The sequence below is a fragment of the Chlorocebus sabaeus genome, chromosome 24 (genome assembly GCF_047675955.1).
Source record: "Chlorocebus sabaeus isolate Y175 chromosome 24, mChlSab1.0.hap1, whole genome shotgun sequence".
Lineage (NCBI taxonomy): Eukaryota > Metazoa > Chordata > Mammalia > Primates > Cercopithecidae > Chlorocebus > Chlorocebus sabaeus.
The window spans coordinates 74,310,525-74,325,494 of record NC_132927.1 but is presented as its reverse complement, the minus strand read 5'-3'; the positions used below and the strand labels follow the sequence as shown (position 1 = coordinate 74,325,494).

General features: G+C 43.4%; 1 long non-coding RNA gene across 2 annotated transcripts in view; it reads left to right on the top strand.

The window, feature by feature from the left end:
• The first annotated feature begins 1,337 nt into the window (after positions 1-1,337).
• The window catches only part of LOC140710133 (uncharacterized), a 54,446-nt gene continuing 40,813 nt past the window's right edge, over positions 1,338-14,970 (top strand). For both annotated transcript variants that reach the window (XR_012091045.1, XR_012091044.1), the window contains exons 1-2: positions 1,338-1,622; positions 9,963-10,238. This is a non-coding gene — a long non-coding RNA (uncharacterized lncRNA). The remainder of the gene's footprint in view (positions 1,623-9,962; positions 10,239-14,970) is intronic.

Here is a 14,970-nt window from a genome sequence, read left to right as displayed (position 1 = left end):
GAAGGAAGGATGGGGAAAAGACCAAATGCTGCCAAGTGTCCACTACAAGCTCTGGTTTTCTGCAGGGGCAACTGGAAGGTGTACAAAAAGTTCACCATGAGCCAAGGACACAAACATGTGCGTGTGTGCGTGTGTGTGTGTTTGATGTCTTAGCGCAGCTCATGTTTGATGTTTGTGATGGTTCTATTTATAAACTTTGTGCTCTAGGATGGGACAACCAGAGGCACTTCTTTCCTGCATTTCAAGTGTTTCATTTCCTTTTTAACATGTCTTTAAAATTAAGGGCATGCACACCAATGCATGGGCTCACTCTCATCTTAAGGCAAGTTGATCAGACTAGGGTTAGTTGTCTGAGAAGCATGGGTGGTCTTTGTCACAAACCAGAGGAGAAGCAGGTCAGGGAAGAAGAAGACTAAGTACTAACACTGTTGTTTTGGTAGTTGTTTGTTAGCTGACTGTCTACAAGGCACATGTTCTATCAAATATTAAGTATTGGGTGCTGACTGTGTTATGAGCCTTGTACATACGATTTAAACCCCAGAGCCACTCTGTGAGGCCAGAACTGCTTTGGGATCTTTCAGATGAAGGAACCAACGTGAAGGCTTTGAAATCCTATGTCCAAAGCCACACGGTGAAATCAGAGTGAAACCCGGTAGTATTTGAATGAAGAGTTGAATCTTCTTTCCTCCCCAGAGGGAGAATCGCCCAGGGGCTGAGTGCAGGGGAAAGGCTGGTTCTGAGGGAAAGAAGCTGAGCATATTGTGGCACAGGATTTAGAAAAATTTAGAAGCGTCGGCAATTGTTTTCCAGGGGAAGATACCGAAAAACAATCCAGGGAAGGACATAAAACGAGAAAAATAGTAAAGCAACATGGAATATAAAAGTTGCTGCATTTAGGGCGAAGGAGGCAACCTCGCTGCTCCGTGGCGATCTTAAAGCTATCCCTAAGAATGGGAGGTGGGAGTGGCCTGAGGGATGACTCCTCCAGCACTGCTCCCTGCCAGTTCCGGGCTGCACAGGGCTGAGCCGGCGCCAAGAATGCCCTCTTCTGGTGATATTCTCGAAGCCCAGGATGACAGCAAGGCAGCCGAGACCTGTGTTTTCCAGATCCTGGGTAGATTCCCTTGTCAGACGTGGTTCTACTTAAGCAAATATCACTACCTTCTGTTTTTCCTCCTCAGCCCTCACACTAGTGATAGGGAAATTATTTCAATAAGGTAAGCTGTACCTTAGTAGAGTTTGCTTCCTTTTTTTTTTTTTTAACCCCGAATAATACTCTCTATGTCATCTGTATATTTATGATAGCTCAAAGACGTGGGTGTGTGGATCTAATTAAAAATGTGAAAGGGTTTAGCAGCCTGCTGCTTCCCTGCAACTCTCTGGTTGCCAAATCTTGGCAGCCGTGTTGAACTTGAGCCAAGCGTTTAGTCCTCAGCTGAACTGCTGCCAGCCCGCGCATGGCATTCTGGGGCGAGAGCCGGAGGGGCTGCACTGCACCCAGCTTGCACAGGGCGAGGCGGGGGCAGGACCTGGGACCCAGCCACCCCGGAGGAAACCGGAGAGGAAACCAGCTCGGTCTTGCTCTCTGCTTGGTCCCAATCCCCAGCTCTTACCAAATGCAGGTAGGACCAGCTAGGCCAATTTGGTGACCGGGTAGGGCTTCAAGCTACTAGCTGGGAAATTGTCCCCAGAGTTTTGCTTTCATTTAGTCGAAATCCAGTCTTTTCAGGGGAGAAACAGTTCTCCACTCTCTTGCAGTAGTTAGGGCCTGAGTGACAAGAGTCGGATGGGGTATTTCTATTGAGTTCTCTGCTGTCAGTCTGAGCTTTCCTTGATAGCTTGGCAATTGTTCTGCATCTTCTCTCTGAAGCAGCTGAGTCCGGCGCGGGGTTTCTCAAACCCTGTCGTGCACACATGTCACTTGGGGAATCTTGTGAAAATGCAGGTTTCTGAGTCTCCCTGGGGAAAGGGGAGAATTCATGTTGCCAAGATCAGAACTGACTAGAACTGCTTCCGTTCCACATTATGACTCCAGACTGGAACTTTTATGAATTCAAGGATGTTAGGCTCTGGAAAAGTACATCTTGGTGATTTGCTCTCAGAGGGAAAGAAGGGGAAAACAATTCAAAGAACTCAGCATTCTCCACGATATGTTGACAAAAATAAGGGAAAATAAAAAACATCAAAGGCATGGGTCACTTTTTATTTTCTCGAAATGTACCAGCTATAAGCAAATTAAAGAGGAAGAAGGGGTCATATTCTTTGCACACAGAACGCCCTCCTGCAGAGTGAAAATTCAACTCTAAAAAGATCTTCTAATATACTTGAGGGGCTGAGAGAGAGGATGAGGGGGACTTTGCCTTTTAACTTTATATCTTGTGAATTCTTGATTTTTCATGATGATTCATTTCTTTCGTAATTAAAAGGAGAAGAGGCAGCAGCTGCAAGACGGCCCTGGAGCCTTCTTGGCAGTGACCTTCCCCAGGGCAGGCCACCATGGTGGGGAACGTATGGACTTTGAAGCCACTTCGTTCTGGAGTGGAAGCAGGCCCTGGCATTAAGCTTGGGGAAGTTGGCTGACATTGCTGGGCCTTTGCAACTTCATCTGTGCAATGGAGCAATGGGGCCTTCATTGCAGCATAGCTGTGGGTGCCACAGACATGTTTGTGGAGGGCTCATACCCAGGGGTCCTTAACAGGCATTTTACAAATCCAGAGCCTCTCTCCGATGGGGTTAGGACACTATTCCAGATAGAATTTCACCCCGGCAGACTGCTTGTGAACACAGATATGTTCCAAAACCTGTGGATAGGAGCTAATCACTTCGGACGTCACAAAGTCTCTGTTCATGATATTAGAGGAGCCCCCCAAAAACGAGGCCTTGGGGAATAGCAGTGAATTTTCTCCTTCTTTTCAAATGGCAAATTTATACATATGAAAAGTCTAAAATGACATGCCAAATAAATCACAAGTAGTCATAATTTAGCCGGCCACTTTTATTATGAAACAATAAAATGCATGCAGGCAGGACGATGAAGCGAGATGCAGGCTGTGTGGCCCCTGTGCAATTAGGGGGCTGATATTTCCTTCAGATCCTAAGTTGGGATGGCATGTCACTTGCTTTGTGGTTTGGAATAATGCAGAACTGGCTGTTTCTATCACAGAAAGAGGGAGAGGGCGTGTGCTGCTAAGAATCAGGATATTTCCAGGAAAATTTCACTCCAAGAAGCTTTCTTGAATCTCACTCCTAACATGTGGGCAGATGATTGTGTAAACCACTGAGGGATGATGCTGGAGGTAAACATCTAATTAATTAAAGAAAACCTCCCTCTGCACCCCAACTCTGAAAATGCCCCACAGTTGAGAAACACTGACACACACTCACCCACACCCACACTCACACACACTCGCTCTTACCCATGTATTTGTAAAAAAAAGCGTCCTGGTGACTGAGTCCTTCGGTCCACCTGCCTTTGTTAATTCCAGGTCACAAACACCTTAATCCCCATCACCCTTCTTCCAAGTCTGTGTGACCACAACCCCTTCGCTCTTCCAAGCAACATTTGCTCCAACTTAATATTCCGGTGCTTTCGGGAACAACATTTTAAAATAAACCATTTTGGCACCTTGTCAAAGTCTTGTCTAAATTCCTTCATGACAACCACTCTCAGTGAGATTTTTAAAACCAAAGGGAGTTGGGGGCAGGGAAAAGCAGAGTCCCCCGTTTAGAGTCCTAATTTCAAACAATATCAAATAAGAATGTATTTGTTTCTCCTGCCCCCTCTCTAATTCCCTCATGTTCCCACAGGGTATCCTCAGCCCACCTCTGTCATTCAATCCACATCTTTTTTGTCTCCTCCATGGGATCTGATCACCTGGGTCACTGGGAAAGGGGCACTGGCCACTGGACAAAGAAGGGCTGGGCAGAGATGGGGCCTTGGGCACGTGTTGAAATGTAGTTCCTGGTCTTTGGTAGTAATCACTGCAAAACTGCAGTAATCACTGCTCCATTCCTATCAACAACCTGCTCTCCTTGGTCTGTTGCTAAGAGACCAGCCTGTTGTTTACAAGATCCTTGGTGGCGTAGACTTCCATAATTTATAATTTATTATCTCAGTGTCAAAACTTGTGTTGGTTCTTATTTTATTTCACCATAGATCCAATTATAGTTAGATACAACAAAGGTCATGTATCTGCCGGTGGCACAGTGGCTGCACCAATAGTATCCCTCACCACCCCTAAGTTTAGGTGCTGCAGAAGAAAATGCTATTATTAACTGAAGATGAATGTCATTTTTTGTCCATTAACTTCATGCGTTATATGAGTGTTCAGGTCAGTGGATTCCCTCAAGATTTGCTCACTACTGAAAACATGTTTCTGTCCAACCAAGAAGGAAATGGATTGAAATGATTTCAATGATCACAAGAAGGGAGTTGAGTCTTCTCGCTGTACAGTTCAACACGTATTGACTCAACTCACCAATCCTCCCCCTTCAAAGTTCAGGGCCATAGACATTTATCCAGCACCAGACATGACTCTGGAGCCATCATAGGGCTTTGTGGGTCCACAAAACTACCTTGTGAGGACATTCTGTACTTAGAATAATTCGGTGAATTCAGAAAGGAAGTGATGGCACAGAAGAAAGGGTCATTGAAGTAAAACAGCTCAGTCTCAACATATCAGCTTAGAGAACAAGAGAAACAGTAAAAGTGTTAAGATCATTGCCAACATGTACTGTACCAGGCACAACACTAAGTGTTTAATCTGGAATAACTTATTAAAAGGTACTGACAGATCTATGAGGAAAATTCTAGTATTAGTCTCATTTTTACAGACAACAAAATCAGAGCTTTCTACCTTAAGTAACGTACTCAGCGATTCCTAGCTATTAAGGGACAGGATAGAACTCAAGCTGAGTGACTCTAGGGTCATTTTTCATTCTCATAGAGATTTTTAAAATACGTATCAGCCTGGGCTTTGGAGTTTTTTGGTCTGTTTAATAAGAGTCCCGCATACATTTGATGAAACAGGGCAATGAGCATAGATTCCAAAATCTTATCACCACATTATCCTCTACAGAGTCTTCATCATCTCATAGAAACCACAGAGCATGAGAAATTTCTAGGAAGGGCATTTTATTTTCCCCATCAGAGGGCCTGGAAAATTCTAATGCTGTTTTACTGGGAATTAAGCTTGTTGTTTTCCAGAAAGCAATTATGGCAATATTTCATACCAGCATTTTTCATCACTTAATTCCTGCCTGCTCCCTGGTGGGGTCATGGCCAGGACAGAATACTGTGCACAGATCTCCTGAACCCTCTCTGGTTGGAGTTGACAGACTCAATTTTAGTACAGTGATGAAAAGAGATGAATAAACAAGCTAGAAACTGTGGACCATCAAAGAAGCAGTCATGACATTGACGATGACTGAACCAGTTCTCAGCCCTGTCTTTTTTTGCTTTTCCTCCCCCAAGCAGGACCTTGTTCCCATTCAGAAGTGCAAACCCATAGACTGGACCCACGGGCAGACCCCAGTCAACAAAGGAGTGGAGTGCACATCCCTCAGTTTATTTTCTGAGACCACTTTTCTGAGACTAGAATCTTCCTGAGGGTGCAGATGGGGTCCTATTCATCTCAGTAGCTGTACACATCCATTTAAGATTCAGAATCTGAAGTTTGGGGTTCAAGTTCTCATCTACCACTTAGGAGCCTCGTGAACTAAGGCAGATTTTAAACTCTTAGGTTCCTAGTTACAACACTTGCAAAAATGGTGACAATAATACTGTCTTCTTCACAAGGAAGAGAGGATTAAAATGAACAACAAATGCAACATGAAATTGGAGACGGAACTAGATAAAAGTGATTAACATCATTACTCAAATGCCAGGACCAGTAAAATGCCTGACAAACAATAGCCTCTCATTCAGCAGCACGTGTAGCTGTGAGCTCGTAGTCAGTCTATGTGTGCCAACACTATGAAGCGTTGGGATCCAAAGTTGGAAGACAGACCTTTTCTGCCAATTGTTCACAGCACATGGAGGAGAGGAATGTGTAAACAGTTACCCAGAAATATACATATACTTCTATGGAGACGAAGATTGAGATGTGATCTTTAACGCATTAACTTTTAACTCTCATGCCTCATTTTCTCCATCTGAGAAATGGTTCAGTCATCATTAAGTCATGACAGCTTCTTTGATGGTCCATAGTTTCTAGCTCATTTATTCATCTGTTTCCATCACAGCAGTGAAAAGAAGGCTGCCAACCCCAAGCAGAGAGGATTTAGGAGATCCATGTATGGTATTCTGTCCTGGTCATGACCCTTCCAGGGACATGACTGCCTTGTCAACTGGAGAATTGAGAGAAGAATATCACATGCCATGTTTCATTTAGGAAGCACTGAATGTGTATGGGGGATGGGAAGTGAAGAGTCTCTAGGGACTCTGTCCCAATTGATCCTTTTTCACTGGCTTTTAATGGGGGCTTCTAGAAAAAGAAACACTTATAAAATGTAATTAGACACAGCCTCCTCTGCCCTTTACCTGATGGGGTTTTCAGCAATGTCAACAAGAACCACCATACTGATAATGCAAATCCTGATTCCTTCTGCCCCACCTAACTCACTTTTAGTCTCACTTTTGGTCCATAACAATTCAGCAAGCTAAGGAGTCAGGAGTAGTAAGGTTCAGCCAACTGTTTCACCAGGGTGATGCCAGATAATGCCAGTCAGTGTGATCAATGGATAAAGGGAATGTGGATATAAAGAAGGAAAAACCCCCTTGGGAATCAGAATCAGCTGCGCTAGAAATTGAACTCAGCCACTTTTAAAGTCTGACCCAGGGAAAGGTAAGCTTCCTAAGGGTGACTTCATAGTGTTGGCATTAGCATTGATTAGATCATGTGGGTTAAGGTCTTAGAACAGAGGAGATGTTCGGCAGAAGGCCGCTGCTCTCCCTACCAAAGACTCTGAAAGACAGGATGCTATCAGAGGTTGTGCCATGGTCTATGATCATGGTCTCTGATTCAGCTCCAGAAAGTCAAAAAGAATTCATCGCCAAGATTTGGTTAGCCCTTCATTTCCTCTCAAATTCCTGACACTAGCCAATGCTGCTGCCCACTGCTTCTGGTTTTGTTTTTGTTTTTGTTTTTTATGGAAATGATAGGCAACAATGATCAAGACTAGGTTTATTGTAACTCAACTATCCCTTGCTGGACTCTAAAACTGTCCTCCTCTTTTCTTCCTGGAAAAATAGAATCGTCCTCCCTCTTGCTCAAGACAAGCCCCAGAATACCCACCCCTGAATTCCCTGCATTAATATCCAAAGCATACCCAGTCTCTTTCCTAAATATGTCTCCTCTCCACACAGTTCTTTAGTCTCTAGGGCTATCACTACTAAAGACATCTTCTGAACTAGGATGAAACATGCTCCTTATCTTCTTGTAAAGCTCTAAGGGTCCACATATTTGGTAAGACAAGACTCAAGCTTCTTAGCACAGCCTCCCATTCCACTCCAAATCCCCATGTGCCTATATCCTCCCAGGCACCCTTCCACCACAAACCCACTGAACCTGCAACATGGAATTGCTTCTTGTTCTTCAACCACATCATGTTGGGCCATGACTTGGACTTTGTATATTCAGGTCCTCATGCTTGGCATGACTTCTCCTTTTCCAGAAAATTCCTGTTCAGCCTTCAAGACATAATCCTAGTGTTTCTTTTTCTAAATCCTCCTGGATTCTCTGGGCACTTAGGCCAGGCATGTTACTCTTACTCATATCTGTATCAAAAAAGCTGAACCCATAATAGAGCCTTAGTACTTGTGCCCTGACCCCTGCCATTATCCTGAAGAATGTTCCTGAGTCCTGCCTGGGACTTCCTTAATGGCCCCTAGATCTGGGTTTCTGTTTTTGCCTCTTTCAGTGTTCTTTTTATTAACCTTTCCAAGATTGTCTTTCTCTACTAGTCATTAGATGTTGATGTTTCTCAAAGTTTGCCATAGGCCATTTAAAATATTATAAATAATTTCATATTATCTCATTTACATTATCTCCTGGGATCTCTCTGCTTCCCAGACTGCATTAACCACTCATGGTGATGACTCTGGAGCTGCATTCCCAGCCCTGATTCTCCATAGACCCCAGACCTTTGCATTCATATATGTGATGTCTGTCTTGAGACTTGGATATATCACAGAGCCTTCAAACTAATATCTTTGGCTAGGCATGGTGGCTCACGCCTGTAATCCCATCACTTTGGGAGGCCTAGGCAGGTGGATCACTTAAGGTAGAGGAGTTCAAGACCAGCTTGGCCAACATGGTGAAACCCCATTTTTACTGAAAATACAAAAATTAGCTGGGTATGGTGGCAGATGTCTTAATCCCAGCTACTCGAGAGGCTGAGGCAGGAGAATGGCTTGAACCCAGGAGGCGGAGGTTGCAGTGAGCTGAGATCCTGCCACTACACTCCAGTCTGGGTGACGGAACAAGACTCCATCTCAAAACAAAGAAACAAACAAAGAAACAAACAAACAAACAAAAAGACCCAGTATGTTCAAGTTGACTTTACTTTAGCTTCCCTATAACATCTTCCTCCCCAAATCTTTACTCCATTGTCAGTGTCCCCTTATTCATGGTATTACCACATACTTGATGCCCAACTGAGAAATCTAGATGTCTTTACCTGTCCTTCCTCAACACTGACCCACCTATCTCATTAAGAAACAAGGCCTATGGATTCTATCTTTTCAATAGTTTTCTTTTTTTTTTTTTTTTTTCAATCTCTCCAACCCACTACCGTTTTCCACCATTCTCTCAGTCTAAGCCTCATTATCTTTTTTTCTGGACTTCTACAACAAACTCCTAATTTATCTCCTACCTCTATTATTTCACTCTTCCTGTCTATTCACTATTTCAGGGCCAGAACAATCTTTACAGATCTTTACAGGATGATCAAAACATGAACTTTATTGTGCCATTTTTATATATGTGATTTCCCAATGATCCCTCTTGCTGACTTGGGGTAATTCTCAGAAAACTCTGTATGAATCATAGAGATTTTGGTCTGGTTTCTAAATAGCTTGTAGTCTCTGTATCTTGCACCTCTGAGCCTTGCAGCCATATTGAACTATTCTTAGTCTTTGCAAAGGGCTCTTCTCTCTCTAAGTCTTTACCTTCCATCAAATACACTGAAATATGTATTTTGGGGCAGATTATTAATGTCCTCCTTTTTACTGAGATCAACTACAGGATTAACTTAGCAGTACTTGGCTTCAAAAAACGGTATACCAGTCTCTTTCCCCATCTGATTTTTCATCCTCTTTTCTTGGATATCCCTGAGTTCACATCTTCTGAATTGTACTTGTTTCTTTTTGAGGCTTATGTAGGGGCTTGTTTCAAAGAGATACTCTACATTCTATCATGGCTGTAAGAAACGTAGGGGTCCTGTTCTATGCCCAAGGCTCTGCTTGTCGAATGCACACGTAATTGAGCAACACAACTGGGGCTTCCTATTTGATGTCACATTGCCATAGTAGGCAATGATGAACTGTCCTAGCAGATCCGCTAAACTATTCTTTCACTGATTGCACATAGTTCCTGTCTTCCCAATGTACTTTTGACGGTTTATGAGAGTAGATTTTGAATCACCCCTCCCCCAAATCTGAGTTCTTCCAAGGGAAGTAATTCCCCTATGTTTTTGTTTAAGGTTTTCTGCCAGGCAAACTACATGTTAGCATCATGCATTTTTTTCTGTTTTTTTTTTTGTTTGTTTGTTTTTTTTTTTTTTTTTTTTTTGCAATTCTAGACCCTTGTGCCTGAGAGAGCAAATCCTCTAGTTCTTTGATCTTCACAACCCTTCAATTATCTTTCTGGTTTCCTTCTGTTGTCATTTAGGGTAAATACATACAGTTGGTCTTTGTGTCCATCCATGAGAGGTAATCTCACTCTTCTTTTAATTATTTTTAGATCCCTTGGCTGAATGCCTTTTAGTCTGCATGCATGCATCTCATACCACACAGCCCAAATTTCTACAACTTCGTCCAGGTGTAGTCTTCTCAGAACTACAAAGCAAGAAAAGATCACCTTTGGGCTCAGGAACTCACAGTCATTCTCCCTCTCCCGGAAGGCACAATGACCAGGACAGTACCGAGCTTTGCAGCCATATTAAACTCACCTCCAGCTCAGCACATTCCGCTCAGTCACTCAAAATCGTCCTTTCCTGCTGGTAAATAACACTGAAACGTAAGTGCCAACTGTTAGTCTTTCTTATCTGGAGTCTTCTCCCCAAGTTTTTATTTTATGTGAAAGCATTGTGTTCTCAGTAGTTATTTTGGTCTCCACATTTTATAGCCAATTCCTTTGAGTTAAAATATTACCGAAGGCTCTGCTCCATCCCTTTTTCTTCCTAAACTGCTTTTTGCAACACCCTTAATCTGAATTTGAAGGAAACACAATATTTTCCAACACAATTTTTCTTCTCCTTCCTCCTCCTCCTCCTCCTCCTCCTCCTCCTCCTCCTCCTCTTCTTCTTCTTCTTCTTCTTCTTCTTCTTCTTCTTCTTCTTCTTCTTCTTCTTCTTCTTCTTCTTCTTCCTCTTCTTCTTTTTCTCCTCCTTTTTTCAGATGAGTCTCACTATGTCGCACAGGCTGGAGTACAGAGGTGCAATCTCAGCTCACTGCAACCTCCATCTCCCAGGTTCAAGCGATTCTCCTACCTCAGCCTCCTGAGTAGCCAGGACTACAGGAACGCACCACCACATCCAGCTAATTTTTGTATTTTTAGTAGAGATGGAGTTTGCCTGTGTTGGTCAGTCTGGTCTCGAACTCCTGACCTCAGGTGATCTATCCACCTCGGCCTCCCACAGTGCTGGGATTACATGAAGAGAAAGAATGAGAAATGCATCTGAGCCCCACTCCACCAAAACAACACACTTTCCCACCTCTCACTACACTCCAATGAATGTCTATGAGTTTTCAGACTCCCTGTCAATGGTCTTAGGTAAATGCAGTAGTATCTGCTTTTTGGAATTTATAAGATAAGGGCCATTCTGGGTTCATGCCTGTAATCTTAGCACTTTAGGAGGCCGAGGCGGGCAGATCACCTGAGGTCAGGGTTTGAGACCAGCCCAACATGGCAAAACCCCTTCTCTACTAAAAATACAAAAATTAGCCAGGCATGGTGGCATACGCCTGTAATCCCAGCTACTCGGGAGGCTAAGGCAGGAGAATCGCTTGAACCCGGGAGGCGGAGGTTGCAGTAAGCCAAGATTACACCACTGCACTCCAGCCTTGGTGAAAGAGTCTGACTCTGTCTCAAAAACAAAAAGAAGAAAAGGACCAGTGCCTTAAAATGAGCAGAAAATTTTCTGTCAAGTAGACTTGGATCCCTTTCCTCTCCTGCAGCTTATTGGGCTCACTCTTGCTCATTCGCTCATGGCTTAGCTTCTTCATCTGTCAAATGGATAGAAAATACTCTTTCAGTCCTTTGAGTAGGAAAAAATGATAATGGCTCCAGAAGATTTCTGTCAATTCTGAAGCACTATATAAACAAATCAGACTGCCACCAGTAATCAAAAAAAGGAAGGTCTAATACCTGAGGCTTATAACTTGTATAATACATTTCTAATTAATTTAAGTTGTTCAACTAAAAAAGGAGAGGACATTTGGTTAAGAGAAGATGAGATTTCAAACACATTATGGTCAAGTTTAAGTGGTATTGTTTCATTTTGTTAATGGGAGAAACTCTAGCATTTTTCAAGAGTCAGTCATTGGGAACCAGCCCTTAATTGTAGAGTGTTATGGAAAGATCCATGGTGTCTAGGGTCTGTTGGGGAATGTGAGGAATTCTACAGCAAGAGCATTGTGCTCCAAGAGTATACAGCGGAGCTGGGGCTATCACACTCCCATAAAACAGATAAAATCGGACTCAGAACACAGCTGTATTAGTCCATTCTCAGGCTGCTATAAGGACATACCTGAGACTGGGTGATTTATAAAGAAAAGAGGTCTAATGGACTCACAGTTCTGCAGGGCTAGGGAAGCCTCAGGAAACTTACAATGATGGCAATAGGAGAAGCAAACACGTCCGTCTTCACATAGTGGCAGCAAGGAGAAGTATGAGTGAAGTGGGGGGAAAGCCCCTTAAAAACCATCAGATCTTGTGAGAATCACTATCATGAGAACAGCATGGGGGTAACTGTCCCCATGATTCAATTACCTCTGACTAGGTTCCTCCCATGACACAATATGTGGGAATTATGGGAAATATAGTTCAAGATGAGATTTGGGTGGGGACATAGCCAAACCATCAACAGCTATCAACAGCTTTGTTAGCATTCAGAGAAGGCTGAAAGAGGAAGAGAAAGATGTGGGACCAGCACAGGAGACTTCCTGGAGTGACTGTGGCCCCATCTGGGTGCACAGGGGTCACAGCAGTCAGAGAGCATAGCAGAGAGAAGGCACTCCTGCGTGAGACCTCCAGGTGAAACTGGGGTGGGAGTGGAAAGAGTATTTCTAAGAGACGAATAAACAGATTAACAAGGAATGAAATTTATTGGGCTTTGAAAGTCAAATGCCACAGCAGCTTGAATTTGGTCATTTGATCTGTAGGGAAAATGGGGAACAGGAGACATTGGAAGGTGGAAAGGCCTAAAAAGCTCACCTTGAAAATCCATCAAGACATTCTTTAAATTTAAATGTAAAGCTGTCACTATACCAATACTTATGGCCCCTTTTCCAAGAAAGTCCTCCCCGTGCCTCTTCCCTGCTAACTCCTGGCCATCTTTATGGCCTTAGCAAGGTGATGTTTTCTCCACCAGCCCCACCCCAACAGCTCTCCTTCTCACTCAGGTGGGTCACCCAGAGTGGTCCAAACTTGCCTCATCAAAGCAGCCTTTACACATCCTGTGGCTTACAATTTCTTACCTTGTGACCCTCCTCTTCTTTCCCTATTTAACATTATGAAAACTCTCACCGGTTTTGCATTCCATGAATCCTCACCTGCTCTGTGCACCTTGTCCCACAAGCCTCCCCTGATTGTAGACCCTCCACAGAGGTCTCAGATGACACCTTGTGAGCCACCAGGCTGTGGAGAGACTCCTCTCTTCCCTCATCAATGTCTTTACCCAGTGAAGTTAAGAAAGCCAGGGCAGGCTGAACTAGGAATTCCCTTGGTTCTAACACAAAATATGGTCACTTTAAATGACCTAATTGTCCTGTCTAAACACCTCTCTCCTGGGATAATCGAAAATGCTCTTTTAGTCTGGCTCACAATTCCTAGCCTCCAGGCCCCCAGGGTTCCAGTGGGCGGGTGGTGGGAGTCCATTAGTCCTTACCTTCTGCCCTTTTTGGTCTCAGCTGAGCTCTTATCACCTGTACCTGGGCCTCCTGGTCTCAAGAGGTCCATGACTGCCTCTCCGTAAGCTCCAGCAAAAGATGGTGAGGTTCAGGCAATTGCCTTTCTCATTCTAATGAGCCTTGCTTCTAACAGAATGTGAGAAGGGTTAGTGTGAGTACTCCAGAAGGAAAGAAATAAAAGGAGAAAAAACAATAAATTAATGTAATAGAGTGGGCAGAAAAAATCGCTTAGATATGAGATATTCCTGATTTAACTACATGACTTTCACATGTGATACGGTCTATCACACCTCGAACCTCCTTATCTGTAGAATGGAGATACCAGTTCACACTCTGCTGTGAGACTGGAATTTGTATGTGATGTACCTGGCATAGTGCCTCAGACACATGCCCTAAAATTGGTACTTAGTCCAATGGTGGTTGTCATTATACCAAAGAGTACCAATGACTTTAAAAGCTGAGCTTTCTAGCCTTATCAGGACCCACATCTAGAGAGGGTAGAATTGTATTTTCCACACCTATTAGAAGTGGAGTCCTCCAATGTTTACCTCCTGGGCATTTTATAGAATTGAAAGGTTTGAGGGGGCACTGAGACCCCCTTCTTCAGGTTACTCATACACTGTGTCGCAAATAAAGAAATCCATCTAAAAAAGGATAGGCAAGCCTGCTTACAGTGACCACACTTAGAAAAGATTAAGCCACTTCCCTGGATAATAAAGGAACAACAGGAGAAGTGAACATATTCATGGTAGATTCTCATCCTAAGAGAGTAGCACTAAACCCTCTCCCTCTTGTTGTCAATGCCTCTTCAATTTAAAGAATGAACTACACCTCATAAGAATTGAATTTGCTTATTGATTAATCCATATATATGCAGCACTTGATACCATAAGCCATCACGCTGGAATACAATGTGCTCCAAACTACAGGTGTCCAGTCATTTTAAGTATAAAAATTAGGTAATTATAGCCAGAAGTATTCGTTAAATTTTGAAAGTAGATAAATAAAACGGAACATTGATAACTAGTCGTTAAACTTCTAGAAATAAAATGTGAAAAGAGAAAAAACAAAACAAAACAAAATCCTTCCTATTATCTTCCCCCCAAATCCCTTTTCTTCCTTATGAATCAGATACAGCATCTCCAGGGAATAGTTATTGCTTCCCTCTATGCATGACGCAGAGCAGGTTGTGGGGGAAGCGGTGTCCACCCGGGAATGGGGGAGGTCCCTGAAGCAGAAGGTGGCTCCATCACCTGCAATTCCCATCAGAAACCTACCTCAAATGCTATAGATCAGGAATTGTTTATGGGATAGGGAGAAGGGCAGGGCTGGGGGGAGCCCACAGTGTGTGATTCTCAAAATGTTGAAAAGGCCAGAGCACAAATACATCTCCACAATTACACTTTGACTTTCTATAAGTGCTGTTTGGAGTCTGAGGAAGTCAGAGAGAGAGGGTGGGTGCTGAGCCTGTGCTCGCAAATTCTTCAGTGAAATGGGAAAAGACAGGTTAATGGTTAGTTGTCTCTGTGTGGGTGGGTGCGGGTGGAAGGGCAGAGCTGGGAGATGGTAGAATTTCAACATCAGTTGAAAAAAACAGGCCACGCAGCCTCCCCCCAGAC